Here is a 16,366-nt window from a genome sequence, read left to right on the forward strand (position 1 = left end):
TGGAATAGTTTCAGAAGGAATGGTATCAGCTCCTCCTTGTATGTCTGGTAGAATTCAGCTGTGAACCCATCTGGACCTGGGCTTTTTTTGGGTAGTAGGCTCTTTATTGCTGCCTCGACTTCAGACCATGTTATTGGTCTATTCAGGGTTTCGGCTTCTTCCAGGTTTAGGCTTGGGAGGTTGCAGGTGTCCAGGAATTTATCCATTTCTTCCAGGTTTACTAGTTTATGTGCATAGAGTTGTTTGTAATAATCTCTGATGATGGTTTGGATTTCTGTGGAATCTGTGGTGATATCCCCTTTATCGTTTTTTATTGCATCAATTTGGTTATTCTCTCTTTTCTTTTTTATTAATCTGGCTAATGGTCTGTCTATTTTGTTGATCTTTTCAAAAAACCAGCTCCTGGATTTATTGATTTTTTGAAGAGTTTTTTTGTGTCTCTATTTCCTTCAGTTCTGCTCTGATCTTAGTTATTTCCTGTCTTCTGCTAGGTTTTGAGTTTTTTTGATCTTGCTCCTCTAGCTCTTTCAATTTTGATGATAGGGTGTCAATTTTAGATCTCTCCTTTCTTCTCATGTGGGCACTCATTGCTATATATTTTCCTCTAGAGACTGCTTTAAATGTGTCCCAGAGATTCTGGTATGTTGTGTCTTCGTTCTCATTGGTTTCAAAGAACATCTTTATTTCTGCCTTCATTTCATTGTTTATCCAGTCAACATTCAAGAGCAAGTTGTTCAGTTTCCATGAAGCTGTGCGGTTCTGAGTTAGTTTCTGCATTCTGAGTTCTAACTCGATTGCACTGTGGTCTGAGAGACTGTTTGTTATGATTTCTGTTCTTTTGCATTTGCTGAGGAGTGATTTATTGCCAATTATGTGGTCAATTTTAGAGTAGGTGTGATGTGGTGCTGAGAAGAATGTATATTCTGTGGATTTGGGGTGGAGAGTTCTGTAAATGTCTATTAGGTTTGCTCGTTCCAGGTCTGTGTTCAGGTCCTGGATATCCTTGTTGATTTTCTGTCTGGTTGATCTGTCTAATATTGACAATGGGGTGTTAAAGTCTCCCACTATTATTGTGTGGGAGTCTAAGTCTCTTTGTAAGTCATTAAGAACTTGCCTTATGTATCTGGGTGCTCCTGTATTGGGTGCATATATATTTAGGATCGTTAGCTCTTCTTGTTGCAGTGATCCTTTTACCATTATGTAATGACCTTCTTTGTCTCTTTTGATCTTTGTTGCTTTAAAGTCTATTTTATCAGAGATGAGAATTGCAACTCCTGCCTTTTTTTGCTCTCCATTTGCTTGGTAGATCTTCCTCCATCCCTTTATTTTGAGCCTTTGTGTATCCTTGCATGTAAGATGGGTTTCCTGGATACAGCACACTGATGGGTTTTGGCTTTTTATCCAATTTGCCAGTCTGTGTCTTTTGATTGGGGCATTTAGTCCATTGAAATTTAGGGATAGTATTGTTATGTGTGAATTTGATGCTGTCATTTTGATGCTACCTGGCTGTTTTGTTGGTTAGTTGATGCAGATTCTTGATTGTGTTGCTGCTTTTTTACCATTTGGTGTGTTTTTGGAGTGGCTGGTACTGGTTGTTCCTTTATATGTGTAGAGCCTCTTTCAGGAGTTCTTGTAGAGCAGGTTTGGTGGTGATGAAATCTCTGAGTGCTTGCTTGTTCACAAAGGATTTTATTTTTCCTTCACTTATGAAGCTGAGTTTGGCTGGATAGGAGATTCTGGGTTGAAAGTTCTTTTCTTTAAGGATGTTGAATATTGGCCCCCAGTCTCTTCTGGCTTGTAGGGTTTCTGCTGAGAGATCTGCTGTGAGTCTAATGGGCTTCCCTTTGTGGGTAACCCGACCTTTCTCTCTGGCTTCCCTTAGGATTTTCTCTTTCATTTCAACCCTGGTGAATCTGACGATTATGTGCCTTGGGATTGCTCTTCTTGAGGAATATCTCTGTGGTGTTCTCTGTATTTCCTGGATTTGAATATTGGTCTGCCTTGCTAGGTTGGGGAAGTTTTCCTGGATAATATCCTGAAGAGTATTTTCCAGCTTGGATTCATTCTCTTCATCACATTCAGGTACACCTATCAGACATAGATTAGGTCTTTTCACATAGTCCCACATTTCTTGAAGATTTTGTTCATTCCTTTTTGCGCTTTTTTCTCTGTTCTTGCCTTCTCTTTTTATTTCATTGAGTTGGTCTTCGACCTCTGATATCCTTTCTTCTGCTTGGTCAATTCGGCTGTTGAAGCTTGTGCATGCTTCACGAAGTTCTCGTGTTGCGTTTTTCAGCTCCATCAATTCACTTATTCTCCTCTCTATGCTGTCCATTCTCGTCAGCAGTTCGTCCAATCTTTTTTCAAGGTTCCTATTTTCTTTGCGATGGGTTAGAACATGTTCTTTTAGCTCATTGTAGTTTCTTACTACCCATCTTCTGAAGTCTGATTCTGTCATTTCATCACCCTCCTTCTCCATCCGGTCTGGTTCCCTTGCTGGTGAGGAGTTGTGATCACTTTTAGGAGGAGAGGTGTTCTGGTTTCGGGAGTTTTCATCCTTTTTACGCTGGTTTCTACCCATTTTTGTGGGTTTATCCACCTGTTGTCTGTCTCTGTCCCAGGGAGTTGGAGCTTTATGAGTTTCCGTTGCACTACTGCCTTTTTTGATTTTTTTTTTTTTCAGGTCGGACCCGCCCAGCTAGCAGCACGCCTAGCCACTGCCTGCCCGCAGGGGCTTTGCTGAGCTGCTGTGGGCTCTGCCCAGCTGCCCTGAGCTCTTCCCTGTAGTTCTTTTTATATGGGCATAGTTAGAACTGTCTCGGCAATGGTGGCCCCGCCTCGGTTATGGCGGACTCTCTCTGTTGTGGCAGGTTGCCTCGGCAACGGCAGCCTGCCTCCGTAGCGGTGGAGAGTCTCAGTAATGGCAGAAGCCCCTCCCCCACGGAGCTGGACCGTCCCGGTTCAGCTGTGCTTGGTTTGAAGGGCTCAACCCAGAGGGTTTCCAATTACTGTTTTTGTTTTCGTTGTTGTTGGGGGTGGAGGGGTGGGACCAACCGAGCCTGATCACCTGGCTCCCTGACTCAGAGTCTTTTCTTTTAAGTTGAACGACCCCGCGTTCCGGTCGCTTGTTGAAAAGGCGCCGGGATCTCCCGTGCTGCGACTCACGGGCTCGAACCGCGGCTCCGGCTCCTGGCGGATTTTTTGCCTAGGAATCTCCTGGCCTGGCTCGCTATTTCAGATGAATGGGCTATTCTGCCATCTCAAGGCTCTGCTCGCCAGCTAAGAGGGCTCCCAGACCAGTGGCTTTTGTACGGAGAACCTCAGCAACAGGGAGTGGTCACAGCAGCCGCGCGGGCGAAATCAGCCCCGCGGGGGCCAAAACAGCCACACCGGCTGGGACTGCGATGCTGGCGACCCCTCTGCCTGGGTATCTCCTGGTCTGTGGGCAATAAGAGTTCGTCTGGAAATGCGGCGTCCACTCACCCTCTGCACTTTCACTGGGAGCTGAAGTCCTGAGCTGTTCTTAGGCGGCCATCTTGAAAGTCGGATCGATGTCCCAGTTCTTGTCTAACTTGGAAGAAAGATTTTAACCAAGAGGCAGAACAAAGATGGCAGATAACATTATTGAAAATAAATACAGGCCAGGCGCAGTGGCTCACACCTATAATCCCAGCACTTTGGGGGCCAAGACAGGTGGATCACGAGATCAAGAGATCAAGACCATCCTGATCAACATGGTGAAACCCTGTCTCTACTAAAAATACAGAAATTAGCTGGGCATGGTGGTGTGCACCTGTAGTCTCAGCTACTCGGGAGGCTGAGGCAGGAGAATTGCTTGAACCCAGGAGGCAGAGGTTGCGGTGAGCAGAGATCGTGCCAGTGCACTCCAGTCTGGGTAAAAACAGTGAAACTCTGTCTCAAAAAAGAAAATAAAATAAATGCAGTGTAAAGAGCTTCTTATAGAAAATATAAGTAGACCCCAAGGGAGGAACGTGCTGACTGTGCTGGAAAACAGCCCAAGAGTGCTGTGTAGGGAATTTTATTACGTACTTCTTCACATTCCTGCCTCTGTCTCAACTCTCCACCTGTTCTGTCTGGTTTTTCTGCTCCTACCTTAGGTCCCCAACCTGCCTCTCTTTGGTTTCTGGAGCCTCCTCACTGTTGGTTAAGGCACATGTGTGGTGATCAATCCAAATCCACTGTTGTGGCTGGCTCCTTCCTGCCTCCCAGCAAGGCCCTGCAGCAGTCACGTCTGTACCTCCTGTGCCTCCCTATCTCTTTCGCATGCCCTTCCCTGCCCTAATCTGAGAAGACAATTCTTCCCCACGTTTCTCTTAAAAATGTCCCCTTTGTCCTTCTTATCAGCATGTAGCTAGCAATTTTCTGACATTTTAACCATAGACTGAATGATGAACGGGGCATCCTAAGAGGAGTTCTAGGGTGTTTCTTTCTGCATAGGTACCTCTTTTTCCTCTAACCCACAACTGACAAGTGCCCATCCACTCCAGCATTAGATATGCTACTAATATATAAATTTTTGATGGTCCCTCCAGGTGAGCCTTCCCATCATGTTCATGTCTAGCTATCTACCGACTCTAACAGAGCCCACTATCCTATGTCTTTCCTAAAATAAGTGAAGGAACAATTCATTGGAAACCATAGAAAATAAAATGAATGTAGATGAAAACTTTGCAACTTATTCAAATAATCACCCAAAATCATCCTTATGCTAAAAATGCAAAACTATACAATTTTTAGAAGAAAACATAGAATAAAAGCTATCTGCTCTTGGGTTTGGTAATGAATTTTAACAAACAACACAAACTGTCAATACACACCAAAGAAAGAATTAGGTGAATTTCTTTTAATATTAAAAGTGTATACCCTGGAAAATATCTTGTTACGGGAATAAAAACACAAGCCACATGTTGAAAGAAACTATTTACAAAATGCAGATCTGAGAAAGAATTTGCATTCAATATACAAAAATATCTTAAAGCCAAGTAAAGTGGGCTGGGTGCAGTGGCTCAAGCTTGTAATCCCAGCACTTTGGGAGGCCGAGGCTGTTAGATCACGAGGTCAAGAGATCGAGACCATCTGGTCAACATGGTGAAACCCCGTCTCCACTAAAAATACAAAAAAATTAGCTGGACATGGTGGCACGTGCCCATAATCCCAGCTACTCAGGAGGCTGAGGCATGAGAATTGCCTGAACCCAGGAGGCAGAGGTTGCAGTGAGCCGAGATCATGCCAGTGCACTCCAGCCTGGGTAACAAGAGCGAAACTCCGTCTCAAGAAGAAAAACCAAAAAACAAAACAAAACAAAAAAACAAGTAAAGCGGCCCAATTAAAGATGCACTTAAATCTGAACAGACACCTAACCAAAGGATTTAAAAGAAACCAGTCCCTTCAAAAGACTCCAATACTGATACCAACCATCCGCCTGAAGCTGCCTTTCCTTTCTTGCCTGGTAAGAGACCACCCATGACAGAGAGGGTCTGGACAGTATACAGTGGATGCACAGAGCAAGTTTTCACGTCCTTTGCTTCACCTTTTGATGTCAGAAGCCTGAAAACTTCACCCTTTACCTGTCCTCATGGTAACACTGCCATTTTTTGTACATGGGACCCACGAGGAAGTAAGAAACTCAACTGTGATTGCACTCATTTCTCCTTTCGTAAATATTCATGACTCCTCCTAGAGCTTATTCAATATTTGTATTGGGCCATGCCACTCAGCATAAATTTCTGTTTTCTTTATCTCTCCCTTAAAGTGTCTGCTTCTGGCTTCTGGCTGGAGTCTATGCTTCCCAGCCTATTAAAAGGACTACCCTGCAGGCTGCAACCCTTTACAGGAGGTAAATCTCTCACTGGGTGCAGGCACTCATGCCTGTAATCGCAGCATTTTGGAAAGTCAAAGTGAGTGGATCACTTGAGTTCAGGAGTTTGAGACCAGCCTGGCCAGCATGGTGAAACCCTGCCTCTACTAAAAATACAAAAAATTAGCCAGGCTTGGTGACGGACATATGTAATCCCAAATAATTGAGAGGCTGAGGAAGGAGAACTGCTTGAACCCGGGAGGTGGAGGTTGCAGTGAGCCAAGATCACATCATTGTACTCAAGCCTGGGCAACGAGAGTGAAACACCTTCTCAAAAAAATAAAAATAAATAAAAATGTAAAAAACAAAATCACTCCTTTCCAAATTTATGAACCTCATCATTCTTCAATTGACAGTATTACAAAGTTCAAAAGACCTTCTATACTCTCCCACAGAAGTCCTAGAAATTGTCATTTTGTTAATTAGTATTGATGCGTGAGAACTTGTAATCAAATGAGTAGAAATATTGAGACTGTGTTTTACCAGTTACGTGTCTCGTAATCCAATCAACCAGATCTCTAAAATTAACCATGAGAATACATATGCCTGATTCACGGCTAAAACTTTAGGATGAAACCTATGAGATCTCTATTTGTGTTTTTTGCCTATTCATGTATGTTATGTATATGTGATGTTTTCTTAACTCCAGATAACAATGCAAAATTCATTTATAAAATACTCTAAAAATGCTCTATTCTAACTTAGCTTGGAAAAAAAAATAGGCATTTATACATAAATATTCCCCAAACTCCTAGAAATGTGGAAACTGATATAAATGTTTTTCAAGTTAACACAATGTACATAAAACATAGTTAAATAAGATCAATTTAGTATTTTTGGTATAATAAAGCAACTATGCCTTCAGAGCTACCACCATTGAATATAAAACAAACATAAATTTATATTCTTCTTGAGTTCTACTCAAATAAGCTAATATACTTACTAGATACTTAAAATCTTAAAACTTATAGATTGATTCTAATTAAGTCCTTATTCTTATAAAAAAACATTATTTCAATAATAATTTTTTACAATACGTCTGCCTAATAATAGTTTCCAAAGTACTTTTGGTAATTTTTAATCTTAAAATTGAGCTAACTAAAACATTTGCATTAAATATCTAGATCATTTATAAATAAGATACAATACTAAAACATTTTACTGAACATAACTAATTCAATTTTATATAGTTTTGTCCCCTATTTTCATGGAGAGAATAAAGATATTTTGGCCTGTTAATAAACTTTTTTTTTTTTTGTCTACTACACAAGTAAAAAGAGATAACTAACCTTCCCTGTGTTATATTGGAATTGGTAAAATGTTATGTTTTCAGAAATTATATAAAATTTCTGGAAATTTATCAATGTCTTCCTTATCCATGCTATGTGCTGGTATAGTGTTATGCGTCATATTTTCAATTATTATTTTAAATGTCATATGCCACAGATAAAATTGAATATCCTTCTCATTTGTGTTATAATGAACTCTCATCAGATCTTTTGTCATAGTCATTTCATGCTCTTTGTCATTTAGATGTTATTTAGGCCTGATGCTTTCCTACAAGCTCCTGCAATCAGCTATGGATCAGAATGTTCATCTCCAACACAGGACTCCCTCTGAGACTCACAGAAAAGACTATGACAGGTACTCTGGTTACAGGCTTCTGATGATATTGCTCAAATAACTTTAAGACCATACACTTGACTCAGTGAAGCTGTCCAGAAGTCTAGTTGAGAAACTGATGGGTTCATGACATGGCTAACCCAAGATTCAGCAAGACTGGAATTGAGTACATGGCACTGAATAAACTGATGAAAATTGATTACAATTTTATAGCTTCTTTTGAGCATTACTGGTTCTTTAATGTTATAGTTTCTGGATTTAAGAAATCTCTTTCTCTTCAGCTAACTATAACTCACAACAATTAAGATTACATTTATTTAAATAGAAATAAAGCATTTATCTTTTTCCTCGACTGATTTCTCCAGAATTTTGAAATTCTTACTGAACACTCTTATTTTCCTGACAATATAGTTTTTAGCAGAAGTCAAATAAGAATCTGTTCACCTTAGAACAGGACATAATTGGAAACTTTGTTTATACTATCAAGGTTTTTTACTGGAATATCATATTTAGCAATAGTGTACCTAAGATCAGTTATGACCAGCAATTTTAAGGAACTATGGTTGATTTTTATGGACCCAATCCTTACAAAAAGCAGTCTGAGAAAAGCCAGCCTAATATCTAGATTACAAGGTTCACATCCTTACAGATTAGTAAGAAAGGTCTTTTCCTTGCAGGTCCAAGAATTTGGAGATAGTTTGGGGGCCTCAAGAAGAGAGGAATTCACTCAAAGCTATTAGGACTGCAGCTGAAATTTGATAGTATGTTCTGGGCTTGGCTTTTAGCCTCAATAAGGCCTTTCAAACTCCAATCTGAGATTCTGTAGGAAAACTTTCAGCAAAGAAGCTTGAAAGCACCTATGTGGTCAGCTCCTGTTCTTGCTGCACTTACATAAATAATCAGGCAAAATCTAACAAAACTAGACTTATTTTTAAAACAAGAATAATCTTTCATTACCTATGTTCAAAAATGATGGTTACTACAGAGAGAAATTTTATGTTTCAATGAAAAACTCAGCCAGGCATGGTGGCACATGCCTATAATTCCAGCACTTTGGGAGGCCAAGAATTCAAGACCAGCCTGGGCAACATAGCACAACCCTGCCTCTACTAAAAATCCAAAAATTAGCTGGGCATGATGGCATGTGCCTGTGGTCCCAGCTAATCAGGAGGCTGTGGAGGGAGGCTTTCTTGTACCCAGGAGATAGAGGGTGAAGTAAGCTGAGCACTCCAACCTCAGCCATAGAGCCAGCCCCTGTTTTCAAAAAAGTTTTTTAAATAGGAAAACTATAGCCCTTGTGGGTTATCAGATTCTAGTCTTGTTCTTTTCTTTGGGCTATTTTTACCTCTTTGTAAACTGGATCCTGCCATCTGATAAATTTTGTCACATGATGATACATGTGGAACAAGCAGCCAAGTATTGTCTCCCCTATTAATGTATCTATTGTCAGATAATTTGAAGGCCTCCAACCCTGGACCAAAGAAGAGGAAGGTTTGGTCCCCAAAATGCATAACCAAATTGTAATACATTGATGCAATGAAATACTATTTCGCCATAGAAAGGAACAAGCTATAAACTCACACGAAGACATGAGTGATCTTTCATGCACATTGCTAAGTGGAAGAAGACAGTGTGAAGAGAATCCACAAAGTGTGACTTCATTTAATGAGATTCTGGAGAAGGGAAACTACACAGATGCAAAGCCATTGGCTGCATGGGGTGGGGGTTTGAAGTGTTCCATATGATATTTTAATAGTATATACCAGCCACTATCCATTTGTAAAAAAAATGCAGAATTTTACAGCTAAGTGTGTAAATCAAACTATTCAAATTAAATAATATTATTCAGGATGTGGAGTATCCCAGCACAGAATCCATAATATGAAAAATAATTTAACTATGTTACAAATTACAATGGTTTGGATGTGCTTTGTTTCTGCAAAAACTCATGTTGAAATTTGACCCCCAAGGCGGCAGTGTGGGGAGGTGGGGCCTAGTGGAAGGTGTCTGGATTATGGAGTTCGATCCCTCATGAATAGATTAATGCCATCCCATGAGGGTGAGTTCTGTCTGCTCTCACAGGAATGGATTAATTTCTGCAAGAGTAGATAGTCAAAAAGAGTCTTGCTTCCTTGGCTTTCCTCCTGCTTTCACTCTTGCTGTGATCTCTGGTGCACCCCTTGCTCCCGTTCCACTTTCCAACATGAGGTGAAAAAGACTGAGGCCCCACCAGATGTGCTGCCCAATCTTGGACATTCCAGCCACCAGAATTGTGAGCCAAATGAACCTTCTTTACTTACAAATTACCCTGCCTCAGGTATTGTGTTACAGAAGCACAAAATGGACTAAGACACAAATGTGGGAAACAACTCTCTGAAGGTGTAGGGAAAACGGTGCTGACCTAAGTTCTCTTTAACAATGAATAGAATCTGTAGGCTGAAGGAAAATAAACTATACTTCATCATTGGATTCCATTTTATAAAGTTCTTTCCAACAGGGATAATGGTGAACAATTGTAAAAACACAGTATCTGTATCTGGAATCAAACAGTGAGTTATATAAGTCGCAGATGGTAGGAACCAGGTCCCTTACTGTTGAAGTGGGAGGTTATAAATTAGCAAGGGGAGAAGGGTAGAAAGATTCATGTGATAGTAGATCAGAGGTGAAGACATCAACATAAACTCATGTTTAGTTTAATTCAGATACATCTGAGGTTCCACATCAAAACCTTTCTAACTAGGTGTGTATAGGTAGGTAACATACACACATATACTTCCTAGCATTGCTAATGGGAGATAAGACACAATGTCTCACTCAGCAGCCAGATATAAGTTTTTCTACCATTCTGAAAGGAATCAGGCTCTTTGAAGAAATGTGTGATACTAGAACTGGAACAGTAAATATATGAGCCAGGATAATCTTGAAGTATCAGAAAGTAAGTAAGTACTGAGAAAAATTGAAATATGTCAAAAGAAAACTGGAGCCAATAAAAAGACCTATGCTGGCCAACACAGGAATGAACTGTTCAACATAATGCTGCAGTGTTTAATACTAATTAAAGCTTCAAGTAATTATCTAGGTGTCTCCATTTGTATGTGTAGGTGAATAAGCAAATGGAGTTGAATAGAAATCTCCTTTGCAAAGGCCGAGCGCGGTGGCTCAAGCCTGTAATCCCAGCACTTTGGGAGGCCGAGGCGGGTGGATCATGAGGTCAAGAGATCGAGACCATCCTGGTCAACATGGTGAAACCCCATCTCTACTAAAAATACAAAAAATCAGCTGGGCATGGCGGCGTGTGCCTCTAATCCCAGCTACTCAGGAGGCTGAGGCAGGAGAATTGCCTGAACCCAGGAGGCGGAGGTTGTGGTGAGCCGAGATCGCGCCATTGCACTCCAGCCTGGGTAACAAGAACGAAACTCCGCCTCAAAAAAAGAAAAAAGAAAAAAAAAAGAAATCTCCTTTGCAAAAGAATTCCAAACACTTAATGTAGACACTCAGCCATCAAGAAGGTGGAGCTAACACCTCACTCCTTGAGTATGGGCTTTACATATGTGTAAACTTATTTTTCACATATTTTTCTTGTGCTGTGGATGTGTCCTGGGTTCATTCTCTAAAATGGTGTTCACCTTAGAACAGGAAAAAAAATAATAACCTGACAGATTCTATTTCAATTCATGGATAAATATTTTAACAAGAGTGACTTTGTAAAAATATGTTCCAATGGCTGATTGACTCATTGTGACTGGATCACTTATTCCAAATTCTTCTTGTCTTTTTTTCCAGTGTCTACCTTTTAGCCATAATACACCAGAATCAAATATTGGCCACTAAGAAAAAATATTCAAAGAAAAAAAGAATGTGAATCAAACTTGTGACCATGATAATTCAATGTTTCACCACAACACTTCCTAAAACAGAAAAGTTTAAAAGGATATTCAAAGTCAATTTCCTCAATAAGGCTTTGCAGAAAATAAGGAAACTAGAGAAACAAAATTGGCGGGACATCCTATGGGTGATTTTAGATGTTTCTATGTTTTATGGGGAAAAAATACTTTACCTTTAAAATAATTACAAAGAATTATTGGAAACCCAAACTCTGGAATGTGTCCAAATTTAGTTGAACTTCTATGTAATTATTTAGCTAGTCATAAAGCTGATACTTTTTTAAAAATCTCTGCCTTATTTGTGTAATAAAATACACAATGAATAATTAATGCTCATAGGAAAACATGTTAGACCTTGTGAAAAGAAAATAAATCTTGGGGACCCAAAATCACTAAGCTAAAAGGAAAAGTCAAGCTGGGAACTGCTTAGGGCAAACCTGCCTCCCATTCTATCCAAAGTCACCCATCTGCTCGCCGAGATAAATGCATATCTGATTGCCTCATTTGGAAAGGGTAATCAGCAACTCAAAAGAATGAAACCATTCATCGTGATCTACCTATGATCTGCAAGCCCCCCATTTGGCCTTCTCTTCAAGTTGTCTCACCTTTCTGGACTGAACCAATGTACATCTTACACATAATAATTGATGTCTTATGACTTCCTGAAATGTATAAAACCAAGCTGTGCTCCTAGCACCTGGGGCACATGTTGTCCAGACCTCATGAGGATACATCCCGGGTGCGTGCATCCTCAAACTTGGCAAAATAAACTGCCTAAAAAAATACAAGACCTGTCTCAGATTTTCGGGATTTATACATGTAATGTAAGATGTTAATGTTTGTGAAACACACATTATTCTATCTACTATTAAAACTTTACTGCCAATTAACCTTAGACTTTCTCAACAAAATAAAAATGTTGATGAGGTACAAATAATATATTTAAATTTAAATAATGTGACAAGTTATTATATGCCTACTTTTCATTTTTTAATACACCGGTTTTGACTACTTTAATGCTGCAAGAAAAATGAGTAATTAAAACATGAATAAAAATGTTTACAGGGTGCGGCTATGTTTCCTCCAGCCTCAGGCTTGGGGTGACTTGAAAGGCACCTGCCCATCCCCAGCTTTCATCCCAGCTGTCCTGATGGTGGCTCTAAGCATTTCTCCTTTCTCCATATGTAGACCTCACCCCAAAAACAAACTCAAATTTTACAATATGTTAGGGCATGCTACGATGATGAGGAGCCAAAGCCTCAAGCAAGGGAGGCTTCTGAAAACAAGACTTGTAGACTATAATGTGTGGAAGCAAAGCCAGTGTTGGAGTTCCTTCCTCTGCACACGGGGAGCAGACAGGAAGCTTTTGTCTCACCTTCCTCACGTGGTCTGCAGCCACGTCTCCCCACGTCAGACCTGAGAAGAACAAGACTTTGATCTTCACCGTGGACACACTACCAGGTTCTCCAAGGCCATGGCCTCTCCTCAGGTGGGTCCTGAGGAGAACAAAGCTCTGCTTCTAATCCTAACCCTGCCCCTAGACTTTGACCCTGACCCTAAACCCTGATCCTCACTTTGACCCTGACCTTGACTGTACCTCTAACCATACTTCCAGCCCCGACCCTGACCCAGGCCGCAATTCTAACCCTATTATTATCACTACACTCTATCTCTAATCTTACCCTCTAGTGCTAAACAGCTGTACCCAAAAACACTTTTTGATTATTCAACTTCTTTTTCTTGAAATCTCTAAGGACATCCTAAATGAGATGTCATTATGTATTCTGCAGTCCCGCTGAGTGGCATGGCTTCAAATAAGACGTTCTAATACTTTGCCACACAGAAGCGTGAAGGGTAGCAGCACTAGGTTGTCAGGAATGCATGTTGGCATTCACGAGTCATTGGCGCTGTTCTCCACATATTTTCAGATCATTTTTTATGAATGCATTCTGACTATTCCATCACACCTACTTAAATTTTTTGCCATCGCAGGTGAGAAGAAATCATATGTGATTTTCAGGAGAAATCTCCAAGAAAGAGTTCTATCCAGCATACTTTTTGTCTTTTCTAGAGCAATGGGGATCTTATTGATGGTACCTTCTTCAGCCTCGATTCCTGTGTTAGGACGACACAACACAGAGCGACCACTCACCTGACCCATGATGAGATGCAAATAAATGAGGAAGAAGATTTTTGAGCCACTGAAATGTGGATGTTGTTTGTCACCGTGGTTTAACCTAGCCCCCACTGACTGATGCAGGGCTGAAGAATGAGTCAGAACTGGGTCTGGACATGTGAAGTGCACTCCTCCAGGCTAAGTAAAATTTAAATCTTGTTGCAAAGGTAACAGTGAGCACGATGCGTTATTAGTATGTGTGTGGGATACATAAGGTATGTCAAGTGAGAATAATGAGAAACTCAACTTTAAAGACAGTGCTAATTTGGACTGTAGAGAGACTCCAATGTCCTACTTAGCACTTGAGACTGTGATGGCTGAACAAACTCATTAAGAACCCTAAATGAAGGCTTGGGATAAATATCTGAGGGTGTCTAATATACCAATTATTCATCCTAGAATGGGCAGAGTCCTTGACCCCATTCTAGGGAGACTTCCAAAAGAAAAAAGACCTGCATTTCTCCAACAACCTACATCGAGAGACTTTCCTGCACATCTGAGCTGTGGCTAACACTCCTCACCTTTCATTCTGTCCTCAGTGTTTTGGGGAAACACCTTTAACTCTCTATGACTTACAGGTTAATAAATGGCCCTTATAATTCCCTCCAGAGATAGAAAAGACTAATGATGAGGGAGTCTGAGTTCACAGCAGCAAGCAGGCATGTGTGCTCAGCAGCCACGTGGCTCATCTGCTAGATTACTACATACAGTGTTCTGCAATGTTGCTTAACACAACGGGACTCTCTCCCGACTCAGAAGGTTTAATTGCTCACCTACTTCTTTTTCTGCCTTCTTGGGCTCCTAAAATGAAAATAACTCTGGGGCGATACAGTGAGTGAAAGAAGTGCCAACCGTATCACAGCAAAATAAAGATCCCTAAAAAATCCCTGGCCTAAGATGACAACCTTGGCTGGGTAAGTCTGAATGTGCTGAAAATGGACATGGGAGCATGAAGGTGGTCAAAATGTTCACATTAAAGAACTTCCACATAGACTACAAGAAAAGAGGGAGGAATGGAGGTGGCAGCCCGAGTCCCTAAAATAAAAGCAGATGTTTTGAGATCAGTTATATTCTTTCCGACAAAAATTAGAGACAGAAACCAAAGTTTAGCCTGAGGTGACAATTAGCTGGGCAATAAGCCAGAGGCACATGTGGTGTACACAGATTTAAACATTCTCCCTTATATTAATATAAATACTAAATTAATGTCATATAAATATAAACACTTGGGTCTACAGTAGTTTTAAAGGAGATCTCACAAATGAGTTTGGCTTTTGAAGGCTAGCACTGATAGTCCAGAGAATTTATTTTGGTCCAGAGAGAGAAAGAGAGGAATCCATTTCGTTCCAGAGAGAAAAAGAGAAGAATTTCTCTGGTCCCTTCAGGAAGGCATCTGGCTTTGCCTCTCCTTGTATGTTTGAACTATGCATATGGCAGAAGACAGAATTTCACAGATTTGAGGTGTGAAAAGTCACTGGGTGCGTTAAGAAGCCTGGGATTCTTCTTGGAAAAATAAGTTTATGGAGACAAAATGAGTTGGAGAAGGTTGTTACTGAAGTGAAGCAGAATTGCTTTTAGTAATCTGCTTATTACCCTCACCCTCATCCCCTTAACCTCTAACCCTAAACTCTAACCCCGTGACCCTAACCCTACCCCTACCCAATCCCTCATCCTACTCTTTAGCCCTGACCCTTGACCCTTGACCCCAATCTCCAACCCCCAAACCCCAACACCAACCCAAAACTTAACCCCTAACCCTACCACTAACCTTAACACTTTACATCTGCCCAGATTCTCCAGCAGAAGCAGGGACCCTTGGCTCCCAGCTGTGCACCACTGCATCTGGCACAGGACCCCATAGTAGTCCCCAAATAGGCACCTGAATGCCCACTGTGCCAGCCATGCAGTGGAAGCCCGTGCTATATTCTAACCTCCAAAACCAGGGCCCAGCACCTACATCAGGCTGCTCAGGGCCAAAGTAAGCTGGGACACCCACGGTCTTCATAAGACCAAGGCTCTCTCATGCCTTCTGTCACAGAGCGAGACGCAGACCCAGCATCATCGCATGCCCCCTCCTTCCCTCTGTGGCAGCTCGGCAACCTTCCAAGTCAGGGGTCCTTCCCTGATGACACTCCAAGCACAAAGCACTGGACTTCCACACAGTGAGGCTGCACACATTATTCTGTGTAGATGCCCACTTAGGTCGCTGGGAGAAAGGGTGGTAGAGGGACCCTCACGTTGCCCTGTGGTATGCATGCTCTGGTTTATATGACTGCAAACCATTTATGAGAAACTCAAGCTGAAACACTACTTGTTTCCAACGTTTTGTCGGGAGAGGATTTACAATGTACTCTTCCAAACAAGGTAGCCACAGAGCACAGTGACTACTTCCCCTCTTAAGTCACTCTGAGGGCCTCTGCATCAGTTCTAGAATTGGAAGACTGGTGGGGAAGAACTGGGATGTTGAGGGGTACTGGATACTTGCTGGACACCAGCCTCCCCTAAACTAAGCTTACAGACAGCCGAGATCCCGCCTGATAAATCAGACATTTTAACACACACAGCTCTCGATAGCAGGACTTACAGATGCAAAACTCTAAGGCAAAGGATTGTCTCAACTCCTTGGTGTCTCAAAGAACTAAAACACTGCCTAACACAGGTGCACCATCAAAGTTATTATTAAATACGCTTCTATATTTTATTCATCTTTGATTGTGAAAGTGATGTGATAAACACAGTGGACTAATGACCTTTGAGATCTCTTCACGGGATCCTTTCTTGTGGACCCCCAGATCTGCCAACATG

This window comes from Saimiri boliviensis, chromosome 7 (genome assembly GCF_048565385.1).
Source record: "Saimiri boliviensis isolate mSaiBol1 chromosome 7, mSaiBol1.pri, whole genome shotgun sequence".
Lineage (NCBI taxonomy): Eukaryota > Metazoa > Chordata > Mammalia > Primates > Cebidae > Saimiri > Saimiri boliviensis.